General features: G+C 34.9%; 1 long non-coding RNA gene across 2 annotated transcripts in view; it reads right to left on the reverse strand.

Annotated features, from left to right (window-relative positions):
* Window positions 1-12,878: 12,878 nt before the first annotated feature.
* LOC143644784 (uncharacterized) overlaps window positions 12,879-17,964 on the reverse strand; it is a 136,670-nt gene continuing 131,584 nt past the window's right edge. For both annotated transcript variants that reach the window (XR_013156869.1, XR_013156870.1), the window contains exon 7: window positions 12,879-13,026. This is a non-coding gene — a long non-coding RNA (uncharacterized LOC143644784). The remainder of the gene's footprint in view (window positions 13,027-17,964) is intronic.

The raw sequence follows: 17,964 nt of genomic DNA on the forward strand, positions 1-17,964 counted from the left end.
TATGTAGTATATGTAGCATATATATATAGTATATATATGAAAATAACATAATGAAATGTCCTATTGACTACCATAATTTTACCAAATTAATCAAATACATGAGGTTTCAGTATACCTTAGCAACGACAATTTTTAATATATTTTTTCTAATAATGTGATTACTAGTCAAAAGGTAGATCTATCAGAGTGTATCAGTTACTTGTTACATACCATTTTAGGTATTAATATCTATTTCACTTGCTTATTGCTGTGCAATACTATAACAATGCTTTAAAGCAACAATGATTTATTATTTCTCACAATACTTTGGGTTGATTGGTAGTTCCTGTGCTGGTCTTGTTTGCATTCACTTACGTGTTGCATGAAGCTGGGCACTCAGGTGTATAGATGGGCTTAGCTAGCACAGCTAGGATGCCTGCATCTCTCATCCTCAGTGGTCTATTATCTTTGGCGTTTTTCTCGAACACAGTAACCTCAGGCCAATGTTTCCAGGGTGAAGAGTGGAAACACAAAGATAAGACAGTGACCCAGCACCCAAGGAGAAAGAGAAAAAATAGCTAAGTGAGGTGCCACTTTCACAAAGGAAAGGAAGAGATGAGAGTGGATGGACACTGAGAACAAAGTCTTGAGGAATGAGGTGCTAAATGGATGAATATTTTGCCCTTGAATGTATTTGTCCTCCAAGGTTCATTATCTTGTTAAATGTCTACTACCTGCCCAGCTGCCCAGGCCTAAGAGCACCCCTTAATTTCCTCTCTTTCCCACAGAGCCTATCATTCCCTAAGCACTGTCAATACACTTTCTTAATAGTTCCTACAATCAGCTTCTTCCTCTTCATAGAGATAGAGAGAAAGTGCTTAGACATTGTCTTAGTTCAGGACTAAATTTCTGCTATGGACTCATATCTGGTCTATCTATCTCCCACCTTGTTGCCCTTTATATGTAGCTAATGTACTAGTTTTTACCCAAACCAGTGGGCACTTTTGAAAGAGAAGGGGTTGCTGTTAGCTATTACTTTAGGATAACAGGTGTAGAGCAGGACTATTCAAGGCAAATCAGGACATCTGTGGTCTCCCTTCAGTAGCTTTTATAAAATACAATCCTGATTGTCATTCTTCTGCCAAATATCACCAATAGCTTCCTGTGATCTTTCAAGATCAAGTTCAAATGTCTTCACATGGAATATGACTGGCCCATGCACAGTCTTGGGCATCATCTGTTCCTGCCTCTTCCCTCTGTGCTTCATGCTGTGTTATTGGTAAAACCCTAATTTTCCATGCCTCCATCTCTAGACTTCCACACATTCTGATAATGCACTTGTTGCCTTCTCTTAACCTCTACACTTTGACTACCTCCTTTGTCCTTCATGAATGTAGTATTTCAGGAGTAATCTCCTCCAGGAATATTTTCTGGTTCTTTACACTAGCATATATATCTTTGTTTGGCTATTACAGCATTCTAGGAATGCCATTGTAATAGCATTAATCATACAATATTATAATAATTTGTTTCCTTGGCATTTCCCCCACTAAAACACGAGTCTTTGTGATGTTTAAGTTTACGTATCAAGTTGGTGAGATTATGGTGTTCAGTTGTTTGGTGAAGCAAGAACAGGCTTGATTGTTACTGTGAGGATATTTCATGGATTTAAATTGTCAGACAGTTTATTGCTTTTGTGGCTGATTACATCAACAATCAACAAAGAAGATTTGCTTTCAGCAATAAGAGATATCTAATCAGTTAAAAGCCTTAAAGGGAGAACTGATTATTTCAGCAGTCAGAAAGATGAATTTCTATCTCTACTTTAGCCAGCCAGTTTTAACTAGGGAATTCATCAAAACCTTCATCAGAGTTCCCAACTTTTGGCCTACCCTGAGGAATTAGGTACCCAACCTCCAGTTTGCTCTGAGAAGTTCAGCCATCCAGTCTTCCCTTGAATAGATTAACCTGTTACGCCTAATAAACCTGGAGCCTCCTCTCCTGAGGAAACAGCCCTCACATTTCCATCAGAAGAGATTAACTTTATTTCACCAGTTGAAACCGTAATGGAATGCCCTGAGGTAGCTAGCTTGCAAGACATTGCTAATTCCTCTCACAATCCACACCCACCACCCCTCATTTCTTCCAGACCTATAACTTGACTGAAGTCCCAACAGACCCCAAAAGGTGAAGTACAAAGTGTGACCCATGAAGAGGTGTGCTAAACTCTAAAAAACACTGCATTATTTTTCCAATTTATATAGACAGAAATCAGGGGGATATATGTGGGGATGAATATTTAAGGGTATGGTATAATAGTTTGGAAGGAGCATAAAGTTGGGTCAGGGTGAATTTATTAATATGGGCCCCCTAAGCAGAGATTCTGGAGTCAAGGTTATAGCTCAAAGGGTTAGGAAGGGCTCTAACAGTTTGTTCAGGTGGTTGGCTGGAACATGAACCAAAAGGTAGCCTACATCGTCTGAAGTCAAAATGCCAGACTGCCCTGGTATAATGTACATGAAGGGATACAAAGGCTTAGAGAGATTGGAAAGAAAGTGGATTTAACACGTAAAAACTGTTCACTGCTCCTCGCTACCCCCCACCACCACCACCACACACACACACAGGATAGCCCAGAGGGCATACCTCTGACCAGGACAGTGAGGAATAAATTTGTTTGAGCAGTCCCCTTATTCCTGAGGAGCTCTGAGGTCACTCTTCTATGTAGGTCAGATATTACTGTGGAGACTGATGCCATTGAACTTTGACCCTTAAATATAATGGGGATGATATTAAATATAACGGGGTTGATAGGAAGCAAGTGGCAGCACTTAATTACCAAGGTCAAGGTGAGCATGGCTACCACAATGGATAGTGAAGTCAAAGCAGTAATCAGAGTAATCTGACTCTCAGAGACCTATAACATTGACTAGTTTTTCACGGGGTACCTAGAAGTGAATAGTTTCTCTCCACTCTTGGATCTCATAAAGGACTCTAGCAAGTGGACTAAGGCCCATCTTAAATGGGAGGGGTCACATCTTTTGAGAAATGAATATATTAGAGAGACTTGTCTACATGGTGCATTTATGCCTCAGTGATCTGTGGTATTAAGAATTCTGCTCTGCAGTCTATGCATCCAATGTTACTCTTACATATGTTGTCCTAGTATTTAGAAAAAATTCCTTTGACTTAATTTAGATATTTTTACGTCAATTGAGCTGCTGTTGAAGTTAACCTCTTCTGATTTATGAGTACCAGTTGGCTGTTTGTTTATATTTTTTAACAAATGCAACAGGATCAAATTACTTAGTAAGAACATTCTTGAATAGGATCATTTTTAGATATGAGACTCATTTGCACTCTATAATTGTCTCTGGATATTTGCTACTATATTTGGTTTCTACTTTCAAAGTGGCAGCTGACTGCATTTGTTGGGAAAGTTGACTTACTGAAAATGCAATTGTAGCATAACCTTAGGGTAGCCACATTTTCCTCATTCAAAGGGATTTTAGATTTTCATAAAACATACCTTAACTATTTTCATCTTTACTTTTCTTAAGGATTTTTGCTAGTTTAGGCTAGTCCAACAAGGAAACACATACATCAACCTATGGAAGATTTCTTATTCACATAACAGATAGAAAAATATGATTATGTTGACATTTGTCTATTTGAATAATTGCAATTAAAAATGATGAATTATTGTCAATGTGTTTTATTTATTTATATTAAATGGCTACTTAGGCAGATTATATAATTCATCCCATGGAAAAATAAAAGGTAATAAATCCATTTTAGGACCTGATAACCTGACTATAAATAATTTAAAGTGTGCAAAGTCTCTTTTAGAAAATAACCACAATTCAAGATAATTAGAATCCATTTGTTTTTTTTTCTACTTCTAATCAGTCACACAATGATTCATTTGAGGAATAAAACAAGTAGGCTAATTTGAAAAACAATATTAAGGTCTCAAGTTTTTAAATTAGCCTATTGTCATTCAAAATAAAAAGTCAAAATTTTATAACATTTGTAATTATTTTTAACTTGAATATGGGTTTACCACATGCCAAGAAAATTTTTCTATTCGTCTGAAATTTACATTCTTTAACTGAATGGTGAAATGCTTTATCCAAAAGAAACATGTCTTGTTTATAAAATGTGATCAAAAGACAGCTTCTGGATAAGGTATTTAGTTTATTATAAAGCCAATATCTCTTTTTTATACTTTTCAAAGAGAGTTCAGTTTATTTTGTTATAAAAATTAACCTCTCAAAGTAATATAGATCATGAAATATTGAAGTAGTGCAATAAAAATAAAAGAAATTTTAAATTGTTGCTTGTCTACAGAATATTACAAATGATAAAATTATATGATAACTTTTCTGCTTGTCTCTCAGGACCATATCTTTAACGGTTTTTTCTTTGTCATATTTTTCGTGTTCAGATTTCTTTGAAATTTGGCTTTCCTTTCTGAAAAATCTTTTTGACAAAAGGTCTGGCCTTTCAATTCATCTGACTCCAGTTTCCTTATATATGTTATCTTTGCTGATGTTCTTTATTTCTTCATGTGGATTTGAGTTACTGTCCAGTGTCCTTTTATTTTATACTGATGGACTCCTGTAGTAATTCTTATAAGGCACGTCTATTAGCAATAAAATATTTCAACTTATCTGGAAATATTTTGATTTCTCCTTAATTTTTGAAGTGCAGTTTTGGTGTATACAGAATTTTCTTTGACAGATATCTTTCCATTTCATTTCATGAATATATTATCCCACTGCCTTCTATAACCTCCATGATTTTTTTATTAAAAAACAGCTCTTGATCTTACTGAGGATCACTTTTATATGATGAGCTATTTTTCTCTTCTTGCTTTGAAGATTCTCTTTTTGTCTTTGACTTTCAAAATTTTGACTATGATATATCTAGTTGGGATGTTTCTGGATTTATGCTATTTGGAGTTTGTTGAGCTTGCTAGATGTTAATTTAATGGCTTTCATCAAATTTGAGAAGTTTTCAACCATATTTTCTTTGAATACTTTTTCTACCCTCTCCTCTCCTTCTGGGACTCTGATATGTTGGTGTGCTTATAGTGTCCTACAGGTCTCTGAGGATCTGTACATTTTTCTTCTTTTCTTCCTTTTTTTCATTTTGTTACTCAAATGGAATAATATAAATCAACCTAGCTTCAAACTCACTGATTCTTTCTTCTGCCAGAACAAATCTGCTGTTGAGCACCTCTGGTGAATTTCTCATTTCAGTTATTTTACTTTTCAACTATAGAATTTTTATTTAGTTCTTTTCAAATGTATATCTCTTTATTCATATTATCTATTTTATGAAACATCATTCTTATACTTTCCTTAATTATTTTGACATGTTTCCTTTAGTTCTCTAGATATATTTACAACAGATGATTTAAAGTCTTAGTCTAGTAAAACCCATATCTGGGCTTTCTCAGGGATTGTTTCTATTGACTGCATTTTCCCCTATGTATGGACCAAACTTACCTGTTTTTCTTTTTTTTGCTTTCTCATAATGCTTTGGGAAAATTGGACACTTTAAATAATTTAAAGTGGCAAATCTGGAAATCAGATTCTTTCCCTCCTCATGATTTGTTGTTATTGGTGTTTGTTGCTGCTGTTTATTTGTTTAGTGACTTCTCTGAATTAGTTATATAACTCTGTATTCTTTGTTGTATGTCACCGCTCTGCTTGGTTAGTTTATTGGTCAGCTAATGATTGTAAAGAGATTTCTTAAATACCTTGAACCAGTAAAGCTCCCACTCTTTGCCAAAGGGCTCTGCGTGTATGTTACTGCATGCTTTTAATGTTTTAGCTCTTTTAAAATCCACTTTACCTTTCACTTTCTGCTTGTAAAGAGAGTCAATATCCATCAGAAATTAGAGATTAGGGCCTTCTAAGTACTTCCCTGGGCATGCACACAGCACTGTTCATGCATGTGGCCTTCTAGATTAGTAGGAATACGTCAGGAACTTCTCAGAGCCTGTAAGGAAATCTCATCTCCAAATTTTCCTTTCAAGTTTTTTGGTCAGCCTCTTGTTTGTCCCTACTTGTACTGCTACCTCCTGTGGCTGTGATGTTAAATAAATGCTATCGATTGTTTTCAACAAAAGCCCAGGAAATAGTGCTTTTCTCATTGAATGAGCTCTGAATCTGATCGAATAAAGCAAACACTGTGAATGAGGCTTTTTCAGTGAGCTACCAGACTGGTCAAACAATGGCAGTACTCTGGGGTGGGGCTTTTGGGAGAACTTCAAACTCATTCTTCATCCCCAGTGGTTGCTAGGCTGTTGGTTCTCCCAGCTACCATGACTGTGAAGCTGCTTAATTTCAAGCCTGTATCAGAGCTGGGTATTGGGGAATGGGAATATAGTTAGAATCTTACTAAGTTTGCTTGCTATTATTTTTCCTTTTTTTTTTTTTTTTACATGGGCAGGCACCGGGAATCAAACCCGGGTCCTCTGGCATGGCAGGCAAGCATTCTTGCCTGCTGAGCCACCGTAGCCCACCCTGCTTGCTATTTTTACAGATATTCTGCCATCTTTCTTGACTCAAGTCCCTGGGCGTTGAAAGCCTTCAGTTTATTGCCACAATTCTGAAAATGATGACTTTGATATTCCTTCAGCAAATGTTTTTGTTTTTTCAATGGAGAAATGGATTTTAAGACATCCTTACACCAACATCCTGGAAGGGCTTCTTCCATCCCTTCTTTAATTAAGAATACATTTTTTAAATAAAAAAAATGTGATTGCATTCTCTTCTAAGACTTTGTTTATATTTCTCCAATATTTGATCAGTAAAGTCATATTTCTTTAAGTAAGTCTTTTCATTTGATGTTTTAACCATAGTAACATTTCCAAGTTTCTGAACCTAACCAATAATCAGCCATACTGACAAAAGCTTAAATGACTTTATTGAATACGTCTTATAAGGGACTCAACATAAAATGCCATAGTATGAACGCTCAATTTTGCAAACTTTTGCTACTAAAAGACAATAAGCTAGATTTCGTAACTCAAGCTAAACAGAGGATAAAATTCTGTTATTGTAGTTTCTTTGTTACAGAGCATTATCAAAATATTAATAATCTTCAAGTTTTATGTGAATAATGGAAATGATCAATTTCTTAAATAAACTGGAGTGAGATTTAGGAGATGTTTACTATAGTCCAAGTAAGAGTTTATAGAATCAAAACAAAGGTAGTTGTTCGACGCATTGAACAAAAGGGATAAAGACCTTGAAATATTGATAATCAGAGTTGATCCTCTATCAATACTGAAGCCAGATATCTTTCACTTTCTTAAATGTTAACAGACATGTGGGATTCAAATTATAGCTTATTAAAATATTCTTTACTTTTCCCTATGATTTTTTCTGATTTTCCTTAACAGTACCAGCTTCTTTTTTCTAAACCTTGCAAGTTTTTCTATACATAGAGCTGGAGTTCCTTCATTTTCCTCTAAGCTTGACTATATGAAAAGAAGGAAAAAACAACTTGGTTAATGTGACTTTTTTTTTTTTTTTTTTACTAAATTTTAAATTATTTTAGTTCAGGTGACCTAACGTGGAAAAATTATAATAATAGTGTTGGAAAAGAGCTTAGAGCACATCTATTCCAACCTATCGCCCAATGGCTAAAACTCCTCAACAACAAGTTTACTTGGTAGTCATCCAGCCTGCATTTGGATATGTAGAGTCATGGGGAATTCACTGGCTTGCTTGTTTTACACTGGGATAAATAGATAGTTGGAAAGGACTTTTTAAAGTTTACCCTAAATGTCCTTCACTACAGTATCTGGTATGGTTCTGCACTCTAAAGCAGGAACTCTCAATTTCAGTATCATTGACATTTGGGGGCAGATAATTGTTGTGGGACTGTTTTGTGCACATAGGGTTTTTGGTAGCATCTTTGGTTCTATCCAATAGATGTCATTAGAACACCTTACTCATATTGGTGATTGGTGGTTATCAAAAATATCTCCAGACATTTCCAAGGGTGCTCTGGGTGGAGATATCACTCCCATTAGAGAACCAGTGCCCTAGATTAACCCCAAAAACATATGCTAGGATCTAATAATTACCTAATTTCGAAATCCAATTCTGCTATTTTACTATGCCAAGTTACCTTGAGCAAGTTTATCTTAGCTCTCTGAGACTTGGTTGTATTTTTTAAATGAGGCTAATAATATCTACCTCATAAATATAAAGTCAGATTCTGTGAATGCAGATGCAAAACACAAAACACAGTCAATGATCAATAAAGGCCTTTTGTGGCCTCAAAAAGTTCTTGCTGGTTGACTGACTCTGGAATAAAGGTAAGTCTCAAACTATACAATTGAAAGGAAAACTTGAGTAGTATACAACTACAGATTTACTCAAACAAGATTAATCATTCCAGAGTTCTTCAGCAGCCCTGGCAACTAGGAGTATTCTCCTCATAAAAATACTCAAAGTGAAAATGGATTTCAACCCATAGACGCACACTGTACTTTTATGGCCTTAAGGACATTGTCAACTGTTAGGGCACTATTATGATTTCCCTGAATCTATTCTCAATAAATGTTATATTGCAATTAAACATAAAGAGAGACAGACAGAGAGAGAGAAAGAGAGAGACAAGAAGAAAGAGGGAGAGGAGAAACATAAAGGAAGAATGGGAAAAATGTATTTCTATGAGTCAAAAATCCACGAAAGTTTTCAGAGAAAGTTGCATTGTTACATCAATATCAGAATTAATTACATTCAATTGAAACAGGGCATATTGATGCAATTTAACTTGAACTTGCACACATTTCTACAGTTTAGGAAATGATGTTGCTGCATTCAGAGATAAAGTTAGACTAATTGTCAATTTTATAACTCTTTTCTTCAGTCCCATAGTATGAGAGTTAACATAAAAAATACAGGCTATCATAACATTTGTATTTTAGGTGAACCACAAATACATTTTAGTATAAATATGTCACAAATGTTGCATGGAACATTGTATACTTAAAAAAAATCATTTACTTGAAATTCAAATTTAACAGGGCATCTTGTTTCTGTTTGTTTTTAAATCTGGAAACCATATACAATATGCAGTACATTCAACATAATCCAGTTTTTTATATAATTTTTTTCCCTGGACTTCAGGGAATGTTCCAGACTTTCTTACTCAGCCTTCCTACACCAAACTGTACAGAAAAATGTGTTGCTCTCCAAGGGCAGAAGATAATGTCATTCATAGCATCTTTTACAACAATGTCGCTTAACCTGCTTTTATTGCTTTAACTAGTCTGTCTTTCCTAACACTCATAAATAAACATATTTCTCCCTCTGGCAATCTGTGCTCCAACCACATCATGGCTTTTGCATTGTGTTCCTTCTGCTTGCAACAAGCTTTCCTTTCTGCAACTTTCCACCATCTGCCTACTTTAGCCTACTCAAGTATCAAGGCCAAACTTAAATGCAACATTTTTTCTGTAACCTCCAGTCAGAGTGAGGGAGTGTGTCCTGTATAGAATGTATGGAATTGTGCTTTCACTAAACCATGTAACTATTCCTATTGAAGAACTCATACTCTATCCTAAGTATAGTGAAATCCCAAATAGCAAGGAACTTGATAATACCCCATTAGTGATTAACTCTTATCCTTCAGCTTCACTTTGTTCTTATAGTGTTACAGAATGTGATTAAACATTTCACTATGACATAGGGGAAGGAACAGATTAGGAAGAGAGGCACATCATTTTGGGAAAGATTGCAGGGAGGTTGAAGGTAGACACCCAAGTCACTTGTGTTCTTTGGGCCCAACAACCCTTGATTTGTGAACAGAATAGGCTCAACTAACTTGGAGAGCCCTCAATTATTGACAGTTCCCAGGAAGGACACAATACCACAATTGTCGCCATCCTTATTTAAGCTGGAACAGATAAGCACAGCCAGGTAATACCATATCACAACTGGGAATGGAAATGTGTAGGCTGAATCCTGGAATATGAGGAACGCTATCTCCATACAGAGTTGCATTTCAGTAACCTTGCAGTGCTACCTTATTTTTTATGAGATTTTTTTGTGAACCCATTTATCAATTTAAGGTGGGGTTTTCTGCATTATTTTTCTCCAGGTATTTTCTTTATTGAACAAAGAGTTCCGTAAGTGCGATGACTAGGGTTTACTCATCTCTGTAATACCAGAGTCAACCACAATGCCAGGTTCAGAGCAAATGATTCATAAATGAATACAGGCATTCATTTTGTGAATAAATTAAACAGAGTAGATCACTTGCTTTAACAAAACTTGCTTTAACAAAAGCAGGAAAATATTTGAATTAGGTTTTAGTATAAAAACACAAATTTACCCAACTTGCCCAAACATTTTTATCTCATTGTTTTCAATAAAATTACTAGTGGTTTAGCAAACTTAGTTGTGAACAAGGAAAGAGTTTCAGAGTTTTGTGGTTTTTAAATTTTTTTCTTATCAAATACAGGAAGGAGAGTGAAGTTGAAACTCTGATGAGAAAATATCCAGGAATGTTTATCCAATAACTTCTCAGTAAGTTTTTACATGCAAATTGTGGTAGGCAGAATAATACTCCCTTCTCAAAGTTGTATACATTCCATTCCTTGGAACCTATGAATATGTTAAGTTACTGGGCAAAGGATAAAGTTTGCAGATGGAATTATCATCGCTAATTAACTCATGTTGCGATGGGGAGATTATCCTGGATTATCCAGATGAGCCAGTGGAAACACAGTGTCCTTAAAAATGGAAGAAGAAAGTAGAAGAGTCAATGTTAGACTGACACAATATAAAAAAGACGTTATCAACCATCACTGGTCTTGAAGAAGGAGGCCACGAGTCAAGGAATCCAATAATCTTCCAGAAGTTAGAGAAAACAAGAAAATGAATTCTCACTGAGGACCTCCAGAAAATAATACAGAACATTCTGACAACTTGATTTTAGCTGAGCAAGAACCACCTCAGACTGATGCCCTCTAAAACTGTGAAATAATAAACTCATGATAATTTGTTATAGCAGCAAACGGAAATGAGTATACAAAAATCATGATTGTTTTCTCAGTGATATGAATAATCAATTTTCTCATTTATCTCCTACCTCAAAGTATGTGGTCCATCTCCTTCCCTCCTGCACACTCCTCCTAGCACACACTCTTCCAACTCTTGATATTGAACTTGGAACTTTGAATTTCCTAACTTCCTAGCCTCCATTTTTCTTCTCAGATAAAATTGAGTAACTACTCTGTACAAAATACCATTTAATGTGATATGACATAGTAGAAAGAACTTGGCCCTTGGTGTCTGACTTGGGGTTGAATCCAGTGTTTAGTCTTTGCCAGTTTCATGTCCCTGGACAAAACTCTTAACCCCTTTCTACCTCAGCTTCTCATGTGTAAAATGAAAATTATAATACACACTTGTCTGGCTATGAACTATGAAATAGGGTCTGCCAAAGTTTGATGGGCAGTTAAGACTGAAAATGAAGCAGACCACTCATATAGCTAAACAGTAACAGTTTATTGGGAATTTACAGACTGGGAAGCTTGTCCTGGGCAGCTGCAGAATGGTCAGAGTACTGCTCCACACCACCTGGAGACTTACAGGGGGGTTATAGGGTAAGGACAAGGAAGGCACAGAGTCATGTTGGAATTTGCAAGATCATAAACATTTCTGTGAAGTGTCTGATACGCAGCAGGAGGAGTTCTAGTACAGATAGTTATAGTGTGCAGGAATAGGCATGTGTGCTTTAAGGTGCACTTACAGGGTGGGTGGGGGTGGGGCCTGCCTTACCTAGGAATTTATGGCTTCTCTGGTTTATGGCCTCACACCACTTCAAGGCATTGTGTTCAAGAGTGAACAAACTGATGAATACATAAATCAAATCCTCAAATGGTGTTAAGCAGAGATGACAACCAGGAAATTATACCTCCTTCTGAATCAAGGGCCTTTAATACCACAGAGCCATACATATATAGAAAGCAGAGACAATATTGTGTAATTAAACATATTTGCTGACTAAAAAATTAATATATTTTATTATATATATTATATAATATTTATTAAAATATTAATATAATAGATTAATATTTTCAGCATCTTTTTCATATCTTAAGCACTTAAAAGTAAAAGATTTGAATGACAAATTCTTTTAAATATGGGTTCTGCCATTCATTGGCTATGTAAACCTCCATTTCCTCCTTTATAAAATGGGAGAGGTAATTATCTATTAGGGCCTCTGTGAGAATACAAAGTATGTTGAATTAGTTAGCATAATGTCCACTCTACAATAAACTCTCAGTAAAAGGTGATTGTTGTTACCATTGTTATTGTTAATTTAAAATGGTTTAAAAATTGAGACAACTGCAAAAAAGACTTTCCTTTGGTTTCCTTCCATTCCATATATTGCAATTTTCTTTTATTATTATTATTACTTTATTATTAATTTGCATTTCACCTACACATTTTACAGTCCTGACAGAAATCTAGATTCCTTTCTACAATATCATTGTTAGATTAAAAATCTGGGGTTTCCAAAAGCATAATGTAGTCTTGGTTCAAGAAGTTAATGATGTTTGAAAATTTTTCTTTGCAAAGATTAACCTAAAGAATATAAAATTTTGACAAAAGTAGACTTACAAATTTCTTGATGTTCTCCACAATGTTGAGAAGGTGTTGCAGTGCTCAGGATTTACCTAGGTCAGGAAGTTCTTGGATATAAGGTCTAAGTATTTCATTAGTCTCTCATGTGCATTACTTATTACAGGGGAAAGCATTTCAGGCAAGGAGAAAGGCTTTAAACTGGGTATAAAGTTGGTACGCGGGGATGCCATGTAACTGAGCATAATGAACAAAAGGGAAAGTTAAAGGAGGTAATATTGGAGGTTAGGAAAGTAACTGAGTCAAGTAATTAACCATTCAGATCTGGTGAGGCCTGGAACATATTTCCGTGATGAAGATATTCATTTAAGTTCCACTTTTCCTATTCTTTGGATCTCGAAAGGCAGCTGCAATATTAATTTACCTGGGGAGAAATTTATTAAAGTCAATAGAAATTTTTAAAAATGAATCTATATAATAAAGTTATATATAGTAATAAGTTATTCTGAAGGAAGATTGGGGGAAAAGAAGCAAATATTAAAATCAGTACTTCAATACTGTCCATAAGACAATTAATAGAAGCGCTCTAGGAAAACCTTGGTCCTTGTTAGATGTGGTTTGTGAATGGGAAAAGTTTTAAGTCTTTGAATGTATCTTTAGTTCACTATCACTCTTAAATAAGAAGTTTAGTTAGATATTACATTCTAGATGAGTTATGTCTTAATAACACATAAATCTAGTGTTTCACCATCTTCTGGCTTCAATTTTTACTGAAGAAGATAAGACTGCCTGCCGTTCCTTTGTAAGCATTCTGCTTTTCCTCTCTTGATGTTTTTATTATTTCCTCATTTCCTTTGTTTTCTGAATTTTCACTATGATGTGCCTTAATTGGATTTTTTTCATCTTCCAAAAAATTCAGTATGATTTTCAAACTGAGGATACATCTTAATTATTATTATTTCTGAAAAGAAAAACTCTACTAATGCTTTAAATATTGCCTCTTCCACATTCTCCATTTCTGAACTCCTTCCTGTTAGGTGTATGTTGGCCCTTTTTTATTGTATCTTCTATATCTTTTAATTTAGATATCATTTAACTTTTTCTATTACAATATAGGTAACTCTGTCTGTCTGTTTTACCTTCAAGTTCAGTATATCTATCTTCTACTAATAATAAATAGCAACTAAGATTAGCAAACAATTTTATAGAGCTCACTTGGTGTCAGGCACTCTTTGAACCCCTTTTTACTCATTAATTCATTTAATCCTCACAACAATCTTATGGGGTTTGCACTATTATTTTATCTATTCTATAGATGAGGACATGGTATCTAATTTTCTGTTTAATGCTTGAACACTTGCACTGGGTTTTTAATTTCATTGACTACCTTCTTTCATGTTCTCCTGTAGCACTAATTCCTAACCACAGCCACCTTCCTTCCATAGTCACCATACTGTATTTAAGGGATGCCCTTTATGAAAAAATATATAGTGTTGTTGTGTGTGCAGTTTTGAATTTAAATAAATGATATACTCTTTATATCTCGTAGTTTCCTACTTCTATCCAATTCATACAGCTCAGCTCATCATTGCTTCTGAAGGATACATTGTAGTCCACCACACACATATAGCACATTTTACTTATTTCATCAATCAGGAGGGTTAAATTATGCTACAGTTACAAATGACCCTGTTGCAGCTGCTTACAACAAAGATTTATTTCTCAACATGCTATAGTCTTCTCTTCAAGCAGTCTTTAATTGGAATGTTGGTAGTTGTCACATTTCATTTGCTAAAGTATATAATGTAGATAAACCTGATTTTATTGGAGTGTTGAAATATAAACCTTCCCATGGAGGGTAAAGATATTGGAAAATTGTTACTCAATCTTTCAGTCTGTCTTTCAGATTAACAAATATTTTAATTCTTCCACCTTCAATATGTAGAACTCACTCACTCATTCTCCAAAGGAGACAAGCTCCAGGCCCCATCAAGTCTCTGCTCTAAGAACAAATCCAGAATCACTAAGTGATGCTTAGTTTCTACCATTTCTGGAGATTAATATTCTTTATTTAAAAACCTCTGATATAAAATGAAAAGTTAGTGGCTTTACATACTCTCACAATACAATGCTAGCACAGAGAGAGGCTCACTGAGAAAGTGAAAGAATGGGAAAATATCTTCAAAGCCTTCAAAGTGTTTCCCTTAGAAATATTTAGGATTAAGGATATAATCCAGCTGGGATTATGGTTAGGATTAGGTTAGAGTTAGGTTATTGATTTTATCTGTGCTCTGCTACACAGGTGTGTAGCAATTTCAAAACCTTGCTGGACAGAAATTTCGAGGAATCACTACCCTCAGGGTGAGGAACATTCCTTTGGGCACCTAGATTCTTACAAATATTTCGAAGTCCATTTTTCCGTTGTTATATCATATTATTACTGGTATTGAGAAATGCCATTAATTTTTGGTGTGTTGATCTTATAATCAACAACTTTGCAAACTGTCTTATTACTTCTTAAAAATTATTACTGATTCTATTGGGTTGTCTATGCAAATGATGTCATCCTTAAATAATGACAATTTGAATCTTCTGTTCTAATTCTTTTTTTTCCCTTATTTCTTTTTTCTTGTGTGATTCTATTGCATACATTTCTCAAGTCCTCTAGTACTTTGATGAAAATAGAATTGACAGGGGAATCATTGCCTTAACACTAGCTTCGAAGGGAATGTGTGCCAAGTTAAGGAAGATGTTTACATAGGCTTTCTTCAGAGTCTTTCTATTCTTAGTCATCAAAGACTATCATAAGTAAGTGTGCAGCTCTTTCAAGTGCATTTTCCGAATCTTTAATGCTGGTCATTTGAATTTTTCTCCCTAAGTACATAAATGTGGTAAATTGTAATCATGTCATTGCATTATTTTTCCCTCAAGGCTAGAGTTTTCCAAGTCATGCTTAAGAAATTTTCCCCACTAAGATTTCTTAGAGATTATTTCCTATTATATATTTTATTGGCTTTATAGTTTTACTTTTCACGTTTTGGGCTTGACAGATTTTCCAATGTTAAGACATATATACATACATATTTGATAAGGCAGGTTGGTTTGGGCTTGTAATGTTTTGTTTAGGATATTTCCATATATGAGTGAATTTGGTCATTTCTTTTTTTCATATTGTCCTTACCCAATTTTAGGATCAAGATTATATCATCCACATACAATAGACTGAATAATTTCCCCTCTTTTATTTCCTAGAATGATTTATATTAGATAAATCTAATATATTCCTTGAACACATCTGAATGTAAAGATTATTCTGGAGGAGGGTATTATAATTTCACTTGCATCGTTACTGTTTTATTTTCCTTTTTTCTTATATCAATAATTTTTATTTTATAATTGTCTATTTATCTCTCAAATGTACTGACTAATGCTTTAGAGCATTCTTTACAATTATTAATCTCTTAATATAAATTTATTTCTTCTTTGCCAATATGTATTTTTTTAAAGGGGACAGAGACAGTTTCTATCTTTTTTCTTCTTGCCTCCTCATATACTTTTTTCCACTAGGTCTTATAAGGGGGTTATCAAACAATACAGTTTTCAAAGAACCATGATTTTGTTAATGGTATCATTTTAATCCTCTACTTCATTGATTCCTGTCCTTAACTTTATTATTTATTTTTTCCTGATTCCCTGGGTTTAATCTATTCCAATTTTCCTAGCTACTTGTCTAAAATTCTTTGCTCACTTGTTTTCAATCACTGCTGTTTCCTAATAAATACAATCAAATTTATTTAATTTTTTTAAAACAAGTACTGCTTTAAACTCAGTTCACAAATTTCCATATATGCGGATTTCATTCTCATTCAATTCTAAGTATATCATCTTCTCCTCTTTAATCAAGTGATAATATAATTATCTGTCTTGTATTGTTTTTAGGTTTCAAGACATAGTCTTTTAAGCTATTCTTGGCTATTGATTTCTAATTTAATACATTGTTACTTTGATACCAGAGAACACAGCCTGAGTGATGGTCATTCTTTGAAATATATTGAAGCTTCCTTTGTGACCATTTGTAGTGGATACTGCAGTGCACCATTCAGATAATTTCTCTAGGGCTAACTCACCTGTCCCCCACTTCTGGGAGTATCAGCATGTACCTCACTGGGAATTACCCTCAGTTGAAGGGAAACACCTCCTACAAGGCTATGTTCCTTCCTAGACAAAAGTATGCATGCAGAGACTAGATATGGTGAGCATGCAAAATTCCCTTTCCTCAGCTTGGAACCATTTTCAGGGGTCTTCCCAGGCCCAGAGCTCATATCAAGATTGACTAAGCCTCAGTTGCAACCTCATTGAACGTTGGCTACCCCCTCTGCCCAATCCTGCGAGTCTTACTCATAAACAGGTGTATCTTCCCAGAGCAGTACCTAATAAGTGTTTTACATACAACTCCCCACTATAGATTCTGTTTTCAGGGAAACCCACCCTAAGACATTGGTAAACATTTCAATATTGTGTCTGTGACGTGTGTGCTGAAAGAATGTGTATTTTGCATATGTTGTACATTCCTATAGGCCTTTTTTATTTTGAGCTGAAAATATTTTATTTTTATCATCTTTATCATGTTTTGAAAGGAGTTAAAATACTTCCACTACAATTATTGCATTATATATTTCTCCCCTTTATTATCTAGGTTGCAACTTTGTATATTTTGAGACTCTATTGTTAATTGCATATGTATTCAGGAACTCTGATATTCTTGATAATATTCAGTATATAATAGTTTTCATTCATGCTTTAGCATTTTATGCCGCTGGTTCTTTTTGTCTGATATCACAATTGTACAAACTTTCATTTAGCTTCTATTAGCATGTTATACCTTTTTTCAATCTTTTTGTGTGTTATGGCTTTAAATGTGAGGGATGGTTAGTATAAATTGAAGACATTCAACAGTTAAAGAGACTTGCCCTATCATAAGGGAAAAGAATGGCCTAGACTGAATGAAAGCCAGGCATAGCTATCTATTTTCTCTCTTCCAGGTATATCAATGACATGCCCCATATTATCCTGATGGATCATTCCATACCCTGTTGCTGTAATGGAGCAGGAGGGGCAGTGCCACAATCACCCACAGATGTGGGGTGACATCAGGCCAGCACTGGAGATCTCCTGAGTGAGCAGTCAACAGCAATGAACAGAGGTCAAACTGGATGAATGAGACTGTGAAAGTAGTCCCTATTAATATATATAATGGGCCAACCAGTGTAAACCAGGACTGACCTGGGCATGTATGATCACCCTGATTCTTCCCCCACCTCCTGCCTCCACCCTATGGGCTACATAATTATAACAGTATTGT

Source organism: Tamandua tetradactyla, chromosome 8 (assembly GCF_023851605.1).
Source record: "Tamandua tetradactyla isolate mTamTet1 chromosome 8, mTamTet1.pri, whole genome shotgun sequence".
NCBI classification, from domain to species: Eukaryota; Metazoa; Chordata; class Mammalia; order Pilosa; family Myrmecophagidae; genus Tamandua; species Tamandua tetradactyla.